Source organism: Haematobia irritans, chromosome 1, assembly GCF_050003625.1.
Source record: "Haematobia irritans isolate KBUSLIRL chromosome 1, ASM5000362v1, whole genome shotgun sequence".
NCBI classification, from domain to species: Eukaryota; Metazoa; Arthropoda; class Insecta; order Diptera; family Muscidae; genus Haematobia; species Haematobia irritans.
The window spans coordinates 116,604,643-116,618,791 of record NC_134397.1 but is presented as its reverse complement, the minus strand read 5'-3'; positions in this window follow the sequence as shown (position 1 = coordinate 116,618,791).

Sequence of the window (14,149 nt, the reverse complement as noted above, 5' to 3'; positions counted from 1 at the left end):
AGTGATGCACTAAAATTAATTAGTGCCCTTGTTATATGTAATTATAAAGTATATATATTCTGGGTCGTGGTGAAATTCTGAGTCGATCTAAGCATGTCCGTCCGTCCGTCCGTCTGTTGAAATCACGCTAACTTCCGAACGAAACAAGCTATCGACTTGAAACTTGGCACAAGTAGTTGCTATTGATGTAGGTCGGATGGTATTGAAAATGGGCCATATCGGTCCACTTTTACGTATAGCCCCCATATAAAGGGACCCTCAGAATTGGCTTGTGGAGCCTCTAACAGAAGCATATTTTATCCGATCAGGCTGAAATTTGGTATATGGTCTCTAACAACCATGCAAAAATTGGCCCACATCGGTCCATAATTATATATAATCCCCATATAAACCGATCCCCAGATTTGGCTTGCGAAGCCTCAAAGAGAAGCAAATTGCATCCGATCCGGCTGAAATTTGGTACATGGTATTGGTATATGGTCTCTAACAACCGTGCAGAAATTGGTCCACATCGGTCCATAATTATATGTAGCGCCCATATAAACCGATCCCCAGATTTGGGTTGCGGAGCCTCAAAGAGAAGCAAACTTCATCTGATCCGCCTGAAATGTGGTACATGGTATTGGTATATGGTCTCTAACAACCATGCAAAAATTGGTCCACATCGGTTCATAATTATATATAGCCCCCATATAAACCGATCCCCAGATTTGGCTTGCGAAGTCTCCAAGAGAAGCAAATTTCATCCAATCCGGTTGTAATTTGGAACATGGTGTTAGTATATGATTTTTAACAACCGTGCCAGAATTGGTCCACATCGGTCCATAATTATATATAGCCCCCATATAAAACGTTCTCCAGATTTGACCTCCGGAGCCTCTTGGAGGAGCAAAATTCATCCGATCCGGTTCAAATTAGGAACGTGGTGTTAGTATATGGTCGCTAACAACCATACCAAAATTGGTCCAATCACTCAAAAATTGGTCCATATCTGTTCATAATCATGGTAGCCATTAGAGCCAAAAATAATCTACCAAAATTTTATTTCTGTAGAAAATTTTTTTTCTAGAGAAAATTTTGTTGAAATTTTATTCGGTTCATAATAAAATTTTCATCATTGTCAAAATTTTATTTCTATAGAAAATTTTGTCAAAATTTTATTTCTATAGAAAATTTTGTTAAAATTTTATTCGGTTCATAATCATGGTTGCCACTCGAGCCAAAAATAATCTACCAAGATTTTATTTGTATAGAAAATTTTGGTAAAAATTTTTATTTCTATAGAAAATTTTGTGAACATCTTATTTCTATAGAAAATTTTGTTAAAATTTTATTTCTGTAGAAAATTTTGTCAAAATTTTATGTCTACTTTGTCAAACTGAATTATATACGTATTGGATCGATCTTTTTTGATTTAATATATACCACGTATGGACTTACATACAATTTAGAAGATGGTGTTAGGAGGTTTTAAGATACCTTGCCATCGGCAAGCGTTACCGCAACTTAAGTAATTCGATTGTGGATGGCAGTGTTTAGAAGAAGTTTCTACGCAATCCATGATGGAGGGTACATAAGCTTCGGCCTGGCCGAACTTACTGCCGTATATACTTGTTTTTATATTTCATTTGATTTGTTTTGAAATAAAAAATTGATTTTAAAATAAATTAGAAAATTCATTTTATAGTACAATTTTAGTTCTTTAGTAGTTTAGTAATAAGCGCCACTACTAGCGTTTAATAGATGTTTTAAAATCTGTACTTCAAGGTAGCAATTATATCAACGTTGTCCAGAAGCTGCTCTAAGTCGGGACATCGCCCACAAAAATCAGTGCTGATTCTGTTGTTTGGTAAGCAGTTGTTACTGCCTTAATTTTCACTATGCAAGTGAGGTGTTTAATAAAAAATCCTTTGGTTTACGCAGTTTTCGCAATAAAATTAATTTAAAGAATTTGGTTGTGTACAAAACAGTTTGTCTTTACAAATAAAATAATGAATATTAAAAAGAATTGGAAAGTGTACCGATTCGTTTCTCGACAGACTTGGAATTTGCAACTACAGTCTTTATGTAGAAATAAAAGTCGAAAAATATAAAAAAGATTTTAGTATATTAAGTTTTTCCTGAGGCCAAAGATTTCATGTTCTTAAAATACCAATGCGTATTTTGCTAAGCGTTGAAGACGCATTTATCTGATATAAAGTGTTTTCATTATCCAAAAATCGATAACATTGTCCAATGAAGTCGTTTTGTCTGATTCGACTTAAAAATGGGTATCACATAAAAGAAAATTTTGTTTTACTAACGTCAACATCAACTAAATGAAGAGACTATGGTGTTCTTTTCTGTTACAATTTTTTTTTGTATCTGTTCCAAAACATTAAAAATTAATGAAATCGTCCTTATATTTGTTGACTTTTTGTATTTTACTTACAAATAGGTATTTTTCCTGGGAACCCGTTCGCTATTTTGCTATTTTTTGCTATTGTTTGCTATTTTTTCACACCCACTTTCCCGAGAATTAAGTGCGGGAATTCCGCGGAAGTTTTCTTTGCAGTATTTTATATAAAATGGAGGGATTTTCTTTGTAAATAAGGGACTTCAAATCCATTTGGAATAGATTTTGAGTGTCATGTGAATGGGATATAATTTAGCATAAGTAGAAAAAATATATATTACATAATTTAATTGTTTTCGGTATTTATACCCTGCGCCACACTGCGGAACAGGGTATTATAAGTCTCCAAAAGGAGACGAGATAGACACATGGTGTCTTTGGGAAAAATGCTCAGGGTGGGCACCTGAGTCGATATAGCCATGTCCGTCTGTCCGTGAACACATTTTTGTAATCAAAGTCTAGGTCGCAGTTTTAATCCAATCGACTTCAAATTTGGCACAAGTATGTGTTTTGGCTCCGAATAGAACCCTATTGATTTTGAATTGAATTGAAGAAATCGGTTCAGATTTAGATATAGCTCCCATATATATCATTCGCCCGATATGTACTTATATTGACCCATAACCCAGAGTTTTACTCTAATTTGCATGAAATTTTGCATGAAATAAGTACTATAGTCAAGTGTGCAAAATTTTATTGAAATCGGTTCAGATTTAGATATAGCTCCCATATATATCTTTCGCCCGATATGGACTAATACGGTCCCAGAAGCCTGAGTTTTACCCCAATTTAGTTGAAATTTTGCACTAGGAGTACAATTATTAGTGTAGTCAAGTGTGCCAAATTTTATTGAAATTGGTTCAGATTTAGATATAGCTCCCATATATAGCTTTCGCCCGATTTACACACATATGGCCACAGAGGCTAATTTTTAACTCCGATTTAGTTGAAATTTTGCAGAGGGAGTAGAATTAACATTGTAGCTATGCGTGCCAAATTTCGGTTCAGATTTTGATATAGTTCCCATATATATGTTTTTCTGATTTCGACAAAAATGGTCAAAATACCAACATTTTCCTTGTAAAATCGTCACGGCTTAGTCGAAAAGTTGTAAAAATGACTCTAATTTTCCTAAACTTCTAATACATATATATATCGAGCGATAAATCATAAATAAACTTTTGCGAAGTTTCCTTAAAATTGCTTCCGATTTAAATGTTTCAAATATTTTTTTACTAACATAACATTGTGTTCCACCTAGTGCATTAGCCGACTTAAATTTTGAGTCTATAGATTTTGTAGAAGTCTATCAAATTCTATCCAGATCGAGTGATATTTAAATGTGCGTATTTGGGACAAACCTTTATATGTTATATATCCCCCAACACATTTGACGGATGTGATATGGTATCGAAAATTTAGATCTACAAAGTGGTGCAGGGTATAATATAGTCGGCCCCGCCCGAATTTAGACTTTCCTTACTTGTTTTGTTGTGATAAAATAAAATATGAAATGAAATAACTTAAGTAAACTTTTTAATTTACTTTAGAAATTGCATTCTCCTATTTGAATATGGTACCAGTAGTAATAGTTGTCTTGTCCGACATATATAGTTGTGGGTTCTAGCCCATGATCTAACGGCCTCCCAAGGTTGTTGCTCTTCCTAATTTTTTATCGGAGCCACCGTGGTGCAATGGTTAGCACGCCCGCCTTGCATACACAAGGTCGTTGATTCGATTCCTGCTTCAACCGAACACTAAAAAGGTTTTCAGCGGTGGATTATCCCACCTCAGTAATGCTGGTGACATTTCTGAGAGTTTCAAAGCTTTTCCAAGTGGTTTCACTGCAATGTGGAACGCCGTTCGGACTCGGCTATAAAAAGGAGGTCCCTTGTCATTGAGCTTAACATGGAATCCGGCAGCACTCAGTGATTAGAGCGAAGTTACCCAATGTGGTACCACAATGGACTGAATAGTCTAAGTGAGCCTGATACATCGGACTGCCACCTAACCTAACCTATCGTAATATTTCTGTAAACCGGCATTCCAATAGACTGGTAGGCTAAGTAATCCTTTATAAACAACGGGTCATTTTACTTTATATAACCACTTTTGCAATTGCATAATTTCAAAATATTTTCATAATTATTGCAAGGATGTGTTAATGAAATATGAAAATGTTAACTTTTATTATGATAGTAATTTTAAATATATATATGGTGTATTCCTTCTGGGAATATTGACCGAACATGTGCATAGAGTGACATATAGTGTCTCTGTTTTACGATGGTGACATCGAAATAAGTTTTTTTCATTTCCATACAATTTTTAATGTTATAAAAAAATCCCACTATACCGGAGGAGACTGTCCGTTGTGACCATTGTAACAGCTTTTTGTATTTTGCTATTACAAAATATTTCTTAGTTTACTATGATTTACGGCTGATATAAGAGATTAACATAATATACATTTTTAGTTGTCCAAACAGCGTCTTATAACCGTAGCTTTAGGTGATTTCCAATTTATTGAAATGTCTGAATATATGCAACATCGGAGAAAGTTTCCCTTTGACCGCTTTCGCGGGAATGGAAAAAGTCCGGGAAAAATCCCTACCTACAAAGCATGAAGGGTAAATTTATTCAAATTCTCCGCTCTTGGGCTCGCAATCAATATCAAAATCATTTGTGTCAAGACAACATACACTGAAAAAAAGCATACCCGGTTCCAAAGATTTTGTCCTTACTTTAAAAATTTTGGTATTGGATTCCGAGCCAAAGAAGCGGAGAATACAAGTAAGGATACTTTTAAGACACAATTCTCTTTTAAATTCGGGTTTTGTGTACTTGCTTCTAGGAAGCAAGTTTTAATTTTTCGCTTTTTCAGCTTTTTTTCTTCATATGCTATCAAAGTCCTTTAAAAACGAAATAACGACAACTTTATTTTCCAAATTAAGACTCGACTTCCATTAGAAATTATGCTGTGTTTCAAGTAAAAAACGTCTTTAAAATAAAGTGTTGAAAAGCATGTCCTATATTTGAACGATTTTTTGCTTTGTAGTCAAGATGCAAAAAGACAACAAATTTAAAGACAATTTCATTAAATTTAAAGATTTTTTCTGAAGTCAAGTTGACCTTAGCCCAAACATTTTTTCTTTCATGTTATGATATCCATTTTTAAATCAAATCACTTAATTATAGGGACAATACGACTTCATTGAAAAGTTTATCGACTTTTGGTCAAGGAAAAAAACTTTATACTAAAGAAATGCGTCTTTTATGCTAAGCAAAATTTGCATTCGTATTTTAAAGACATGAAATCTTTGACCTCACGACAATATTTTTTTCAGTGCAGAGTTTGCTCTATGACAAGCCCGTGTAATTTGTATTGCTTCTGAGCCGATTTTGCACCTTTTCCGGATCAAATAAGTACATTTTCTTTGCTTTTTGCTAAGCATTTTTTGCTCGTAATAATTATTATTTGGGAACTTTTTATAGTTCATGTGACTATTAAAATAAGTTTAAATTTTTACTAAAGTAGGGTATTCTGAAAGTGATGAAAATTACAAAGATTTAGTTAGTTTTTCGTTTCAGTAACGAAATTGTTACTAACACATATTCCAGCCACTTCAATTATATAATATGTATAGTTAAAATTACCATGATTGGGCTCTTTAGACAGTATAATCCAAGTTAATAAGGAAACAGGAAATTCCTTGCACTTTATCTGCAAGGAACAGTTCACTAATGAATCGCTACCATAGAACGCACCAACTCTGCACTTCGTTGCACTCCGGCGGTGAGTGATACTCTTCCTTCTAACTTTCTATTTCTAGAAGCTTCTTCACTCTGCTTTCGGCCTTGAATGGTGGATAACTGATTCCCTCGCCTTTTTGCTGGACACTTCTTAAGTCCATATGTTGGATATGTTGCTCTTTCTGCAACAGCAGCTCCTCTTTCCATTTATGGAGACTCCACCTCATTTCGACTTTCAAAGACTAAACCTTTCTGTAAATATAAGAAAGAAAGGTTAAGAGATTCTCCCAGAATCGCAGCTGCTCCTTTTTGTGGTTCCTCTTCGTTCTCTTCTGTTGAAAGTGGAGCAGGCTCTTCAGCATCGGCTGCTCTTTCGGCTTGTGCAGCAGCAGTACCATCAACTTCAGTTTTTGCAGACATCTGCTTCTCATTTGATGGCTCCTTGGATCATTCCTATAGACCCAATAGTAGGATTGACGTCATGGCTCCTTCCAATCGAGTATGACTCATCTGATCTATTCCGATAGTAGGTTCGGTGTAGGTTCAAATAGTAGGTTCGGTGTCGAAGCTCCCTCCATTGTAGCATGATTCTTGCACCAATGGACTCAAAATGTAAAGAAATTATAACAACTTCTTTCACGATTGAGTGGTTGTAAGTTACTAAATTATTAAAAAAAAAAAATTATCATTATATACTAAATCTTAAACTAGCTACAATCTAAATATTCCTAACAAGTAAAGATAAGCAAATACTTATACAACACTATCTTGGACTTGTTACCCCTTAGAAAAGATTCTATTCTACGCTGCATATCCCGGCAAAAAAAAGCGTCGCCAGAAAAGTAGTGAAAATGTCCTTTTTGGATCCGGAAGTGATGCAAAATTGGCACAGAAGGAATGAATTAACATGGGCTTGTCAAAGAACGGATGTCCACCATTTCCACAGCCGTTGCACTGAATTTGCTTCTTTTTAAGGTGTGATGCGAATTCAGTGTTTTGGATATAAAGTTAAAAAAATTGTGATATTTTGCCAAATAAATAATTTTTATAATTTGTTATGATTTTTAATGCATTCTAACCTTTATTCGATATTTTTGATCTCAAATATTTCCAAACAATCGCAAATTTTCTAGAATGGATTCATCATTTTTTTTTTGAGAAAATTTAAATAATTTGTACAATTTTATTAATCCTTTACTCTGTTTTTAACCTATTTGAAACCAAAAAAGTTAAAATTACCCTTTAAAAATATGAAAAAAAAGCGAGTTATAAAAAAAATTTAATTAAAAGAACTTCCTGAGTAGTTAAAATAAAAAATATATTTGTAGGACACTTTTTGGAAGTGCTTTTAAAGTTGTGCCCTTAGAAGTACTTCCAATTTTTTTTTTGCTAAGATGTAATGCGTTTTCATTTTTATTTTAATTGCCTACCATTAACCTTATATATCCTAAAAACGTAGTGCAGATAGTGCATGTTTAGAAATCTAAACAGTCGGTATTAAGTTCGCATTATCGAGCGAAAATATTTTCACTAAATTCATATTTCCCAAAAATTGATTTAGAATTTCTTAAAATTTTAAAATTTTTTAAATTTTTTTAAATATGCCCATCTTGAACATCATGTGTTGCTAAAGACATTCTTGCCAATTTTTGACTCCAAGATTTTCCTTCAAAATACAAAAACAAAATCTTGAATTTTGCAAAAAATATTTATTTATTTGTGTGATATAGGCGTATGCTAAAATTATCTTGGTGGGTTCAATGTTTTTTGAGTCGAAAATTTCAATTCCCCAACAGAGAGAATTCGCGGCTCCGCCAATGGTTAAATTAACAAAAAATGTATATATACTCATAAATATAGCATAAAATTCACTAAATTCGTATTTTTCACAAAATAGTTAAAATTTACCTAAAATTTGTACATTTCACCAAAAATGCATTCATCGTGAACTTCGTATGGCGCTAAGCACATTTGTGCAATTTCTTATTCCAATTTATTCTCTCAACTACGAAATACCCTTTAACAAGCTAAAAACAGTAATAATAAGTAATAAATTTATAATTATGTGTAAAGGTAAGTACTATGTTCGTTTTCGAGTTCAATATTTTTGCGGTCTTTATTAAAACAGTTCAATATTAGACATATAAATTAACTCAATTGGTGCGCAGTTTCTTGTTCCTTTAGATTTCGGCATGACTTTACGGGAATATGTTTATTTTCATTTATGACTTTGATTATTTCAGGAAAAGTAATCGCGAAAATGAAGTGATTTTCAACTCGAAACCCGAACATAGTACTCACCTCAATAAATTTTCTTGAATTTGTCGAAAATTATTTGCTTTTTTGTCATATTGGACTTTGTAGTATAGGTCAGCTAAAATGTTCTAACATTAAATTAATCTACATTTTCTTTCCTGGTGGATTCACTTTTTTGCGTGTATTTTGATGATTATGGAGAATCGAATAAAAGGTTTAAATGTTGATTATTTATGTCTTGCCATTTAATAGAAACTAGATTTAAAACTGTGTTGCCTCCCAAAAAATAACTTTATTTTAAAGAGGCCACATCTTTAGCTCAGCTTACCAAACATCTCTTTGGACCCAAGTAAACGTTTTTTACTTTAACCTGAGTTAAGTATAATTAATAAAATGTATTGCAGTTTTCAAGTATAAAATATTGCCAGTCAATTAAATTAATATTTATAATTAAATATATAATGCTTAAATATATTTAATTATAAACAAATAAAATTGCCCATCTCTTTAACCCTAAACTTTACATGCTACTCTGGCAATAAACCACTCGTGTAAGCTGCTGTGAATAACTCCAAATAAATTAAATGGCCGTTTTATGATTAAAGGTCAAGTACAATGACAGATAATCATTTGGAGCACTCTTGCCTTGAAAGCACGAATACTGTAGGGAGCCTTCATATTAACCATTAACAGCCTAATTTTATTGCGCATATACAAGAAGAGTAAAATAAAACTAGAGAAAATCATTTCTGGCTTTGCCATAAAGAATATTTTTATAGTTGTAGCAACAAACTAATAACAATACAAATAATTATTAGTTGAACATATACGAGTCGGTGTGACGACACACAAGCAACAGAAGCAAGAACAAATTTCCAAAAGCAAATAAACACTGACAATATGTCGTCTCGTCAAATAATGGAGAGCGCAACAGAGTCATTTCATATGTCGTAAAATTCATTCAATGTTTCATTTTACCGTCGGACAGAGCATCATCATTATCATCTGATACAATGTGCATGACAATGGCAATTCCAGGGAAGCGAAAAATAAAGAACAGAAGCGGCAACACTTGAGAAAACGACGCATAACAACCCATTACAATCACAATAAAATCAACATAAAATCACAATAAAACAACGCTACTGCATTAGACCACGCCCCTTTTACGTTAGCATCACTGGTCTCCATCTACAAGAACAACAACATCATTTCGACTATGGGAAACACTGAGTGAGAAATCTTAGCATGATGATGATAATGTGTATGTGCGTTTGTGTTCCCATTCATTCGAACAACCAAGCGACGGCAAACGAAGTGAGTTTACCTACCACACGAAAAAGCAATATGGGAGGCAATATTTGCTATACCGAAGAACACACAAGCGAACAAGCACTCTGCTCTAACAACCACCACCAGTATAACTGAGGGATTTTTTGTTTTTGTTTTGTGCTCTGCTCAGAGCAATATAAACCACGTGAGTGTATTATACGGAAGCCATAACTGTTGGCGAGAATCACCAATAACTCAAATAAATTGTTAGCCAGAGTGCAAACACAAAGTGCGCTGCCATGAATACCTACACACACACATCCATCCATATTCAGTAACGCATTTAGCCATTCGAAATGAGAGTTTTAATGGCGCTATAGCGCATTAGCCATTAAAAAGAGACAGAAAGATAAAGAGGCCATTCAACTGAGTACTATGGCAAAGAGTAGTCTATATGGTATAGTGATTGTGCTTATTGTTGTAGTTGTTGTTGGCCCCTTTAAGAGCAGCCATTAAAGAAAAGTATTTGAGTGAGTGAATTTTCATTCAGCCTACCATTACCGTTAGTTAGTAAGGGACAACCTATCGTTAAGAATCACTCGTTTTAACCGAGTATGCAGTGGAATAACAATGGTCCACTACTCTATGGGGCAACTCATGTCTACTCATAGGGCCAACATCGGACACGCGTCATCAATAAAAATGTGTGTATTTACACTGTGTGTGGGAAGTGGGAAGTTTAATAAAAATTGAGTGTAATCGATTTTAGTGCTGTGATTAAGGTCGTGAGAAAATTGTTAATGCTCGGCACTTGGGTTTATTTTTGGTTGGCTTCGATTGCCGTTTTATGTTTTGTTTGTTGTTCGTTACAACTTCTTTTATTGTTTGCTTTTGTTTTCGAAATGCGCAAACGCTTATTCAACATTAACCCTCCAACCCCCGCTAAGTAGGGGTTTTTTCATGGGAATTTTTTGCCAATATCAATGAAGGTATTTTTGTGTAGGTTGTGTATTACGTAGTGCTCTGGAAGAACTGTTCTCTTTTGGAGTTTTCTTCAAATTTCTGTTGTATTCGTAGAATAGTATTGGTTAAACATACAACTTGAGGTATTGGATGCGAGTTTTTTGAGAAACTAACTGGGGGAAAATGTACATTTCCAAAAAGTTTGTCAAATGTATTTTTTTATAAAAGTATTCTTGGCATATTTAATTCCTACGATTTTATATCGGAAATTTAATGAACAACATTTACCGACGGCAGTAGATCTGCAAGTTATTGTAACTATTTCCAAAATTTGAGAATAGACTGAATTATTTCCGCAATTTGTTTGGTTTTTTTAAATTTGTTTCCTAGTATCAAGTACGCAAAACTCAAATATACATCAGAATTGAGTCTTAAAAGTATTCTTTTTTGGCTCCGAAACAATGCCAACATTATAACATTTTTAAAATATTATTTAACATTTATTTAAAAAATATTGAGGAGACATTTGTTTAAAATAAAGATTTTTTAAAATTTTATTATCGTTGTGTCATTTTTTTCTTTTAATTGTGAACAATGGACATAGGGTAAACGAAATAATGTTTAAACTAATTAAGATTTTCAATCAAAGGTATGGAAGATAAGACAGCTTAATATATAGACTGCTCTTTATTACGAGGATGTTGTGCTAGCTGTTTTGACAACACACCCCAAAAAATTATATACACGAAGCTTAACATTTTACTACATTCGAATTTCACACAAAGAACTTCATACCTAATCAGTATTTTACTTATAATTAAAACTATGAATAATATCTAACACTAGTAAGTTAAAGAGGAAAAGTCTTTATAACTTGCGTTGTATATCTCTGATACATTTACTCAAAAGTTGATAAACATTTTAATAAAGTCGTGATTTTTTTGTTTAGTTTTATTTATTTTCTTTAAAGTATATCTTTATTTATATTATGCTTCATTGTTTTTTAAAGTTATAAGCAAAGACGGTTATAAGTTGTGTTTATTTATTTATTTGTTTGTTTTTTAATACTTATTATTTATATTATATTTTGTAATATGTTTCCAAATAATTTTAATTTTATTATGCATTATAATAGAGTAATATCCTGCCGTTATTATATTATTATTATTAGTATGAAAAATTTATTTTACATATTAATAAGTCTTGTTGTCGTTGTTTAATTTATTCATAATCTTTGAAATTTTATGTTAATGTTAGAATTAAGAGAATTTTTGAGTACTTTTTAAAATGTTGAATTAAGTAACTGATAAGGTATTGGTAAGGCTTGGTTGCATATGATAATAAATATAAATTAAAAATTAGATAAATTAAAAATGGGTTGTTTACTTGAAACATAGCACACACTGAAAAAAAGGTCAAAGATTTCATGTCTTTAAAATACGAATGCAAAATTTGCTTAGCATAGAAGACACATTTCTCTAATATAAAGTTTTTTTCCTTGTCAAAAAGTCGATAAACTTTTCAATGAAGTCGTATTGTCCTTATAATTAAGTGATTTCACTTAAAAATGGGTATCATAACATGAAAGAAATAATGTTTGGACTAAGGTCAACTTGACTTTAATAATTCAGAAAAATTCTTTAAAATTAATGAAATTGTCTTTAAATTTGTTGTCTTTTTGCATCTTGACTACAAAGCAAAAAATCATTCAAATATAGGGCATGTTTTGCAACACTTTATTTTAAAGACGTTTTTTACTTGAAACATAGCATAATTTCAACTGGAAGTCGTGTCTGGATTTGGAAAATAAAGTTGTTGTTAACTCGTTTTTAAAGGGTTTTGATAGCATATAAAGAAAAAAAGTTGAAAAGCGAAAAATTAAAATTAAAATTTGCAAGTACACAAAACCCAAATTTAAAAGAGAATTGTGTCTTAAAAGTATCCTTACTTGTATTCTCCGCTTCTTTGGCTCGGAATCAATACCAACTTTTTTAAAGTAAAGAATAAATCTTTGGATCCGGGCATGTTTGTTTTTCAGTGCAGCTTCTACTTGAAGTCGAGTCTGAATTTGGAAATTTAAGTTGTCGTTAACACGTCTTTAACCCTAGAAAGCTTAACCTACTGAGAGTCACGGATAAGCTAAACATACGTCTGTGGGACGTATCATAATTTGTCATCATGTGGACAAAATTTGTGGATATATGTTTTAAATTTTTGTACTTACACCGATTCTATATACAAATCCTTACCATTTAAACACGTCTTTGGCTAAACCTTTTTATTGTGTAACAAAAAAAATCACATTTTCGGTACTCATTTTCATGAGGGAGAGCGAAAAACTAAAAAACGCATACGTCTCTTAGACGTAGATAAGCTGTATACACGCAAAGAAAAAAAAACGTTTGGAAAAGGTGTACAGAAACTTTTTCTTTTGTTAGAGTTTTTTTGAATTGCTTCGAAAATTTTAAACTTTTATCACCAAAAAAATTCGTTGGTTACAAAATTTTTATTTTTTCAATAAAAAAGTTATTTTTGAAACAACAACACAGTCCATTTCGTTTATATCAAACACTGTTCTTTTCTGACTTTAGGTCTTTAACAAGACACATTTTACAGTTCAAAATTTAATATACTACAATGTAATGTTGAAAGTTTTTTCGGAACCTTCCGAACATATCTGGAATATATGTAACAAAAAAAACAAACTTTGGTCGAAGCAGGGATCGAACCCACGACCCTTGGCATGCAAGTCGGACGTAGCAACCACTGCTCCACGGTGCCAAACTAAATGTTTGTTTCTGTTAAATAAACTTTGTTTATTCGGTTCGTGTGCGCCGCAAGCTATGCTATATAAATATAACTTATATGGATATTTATCTATTGATGACCATAACAGGTACATAGCTCAGTGGTGAGTATGTTGGCTTACAAAGTGCATGGTCCGCGGTTCGATTCTTCATCCAGGCGAAAGGTAAAAAATTTTTCAAAATTTATAAAATCGTATAATTTCTTCTACATTGTTGGTATTACAGGAAAAGGTGTTAAAAACTAAAAAAACCTCGTGGATGTGAGAAAGATGTGAGGGAAAATGCAATTAGCAAGAAAACAATGTTTTTTTTGGAGTTTGTCTTTATGATATTTTTTACATGATCACCATACAAAAATAACATTTTGCTCTTGAAACATGTTTGAGGTGATCATATTCCTTCGCTGCGTGCGTACCCCCTAAGAATTAGAGTTATCTTATCCAAATCATTTTTGATGCATATTATACAATACGCTTGTGAACTATTTGCTAAATATAATGCTCTAGGCATACATGATAGGATATTCAACAGCATTACACCCCACGTATATGGTACACGAAAATTTGACAGCGTTTCTCCGAATGATAATATAATATGAGTTAGTTAAGTTATCATTTTCTTACATAGAATTATTTATAGTGGTCTGTACATTGTTTATAGTGGTCCTGTACATATATTTCAACGCCTGCGTTTCTCTAGATTT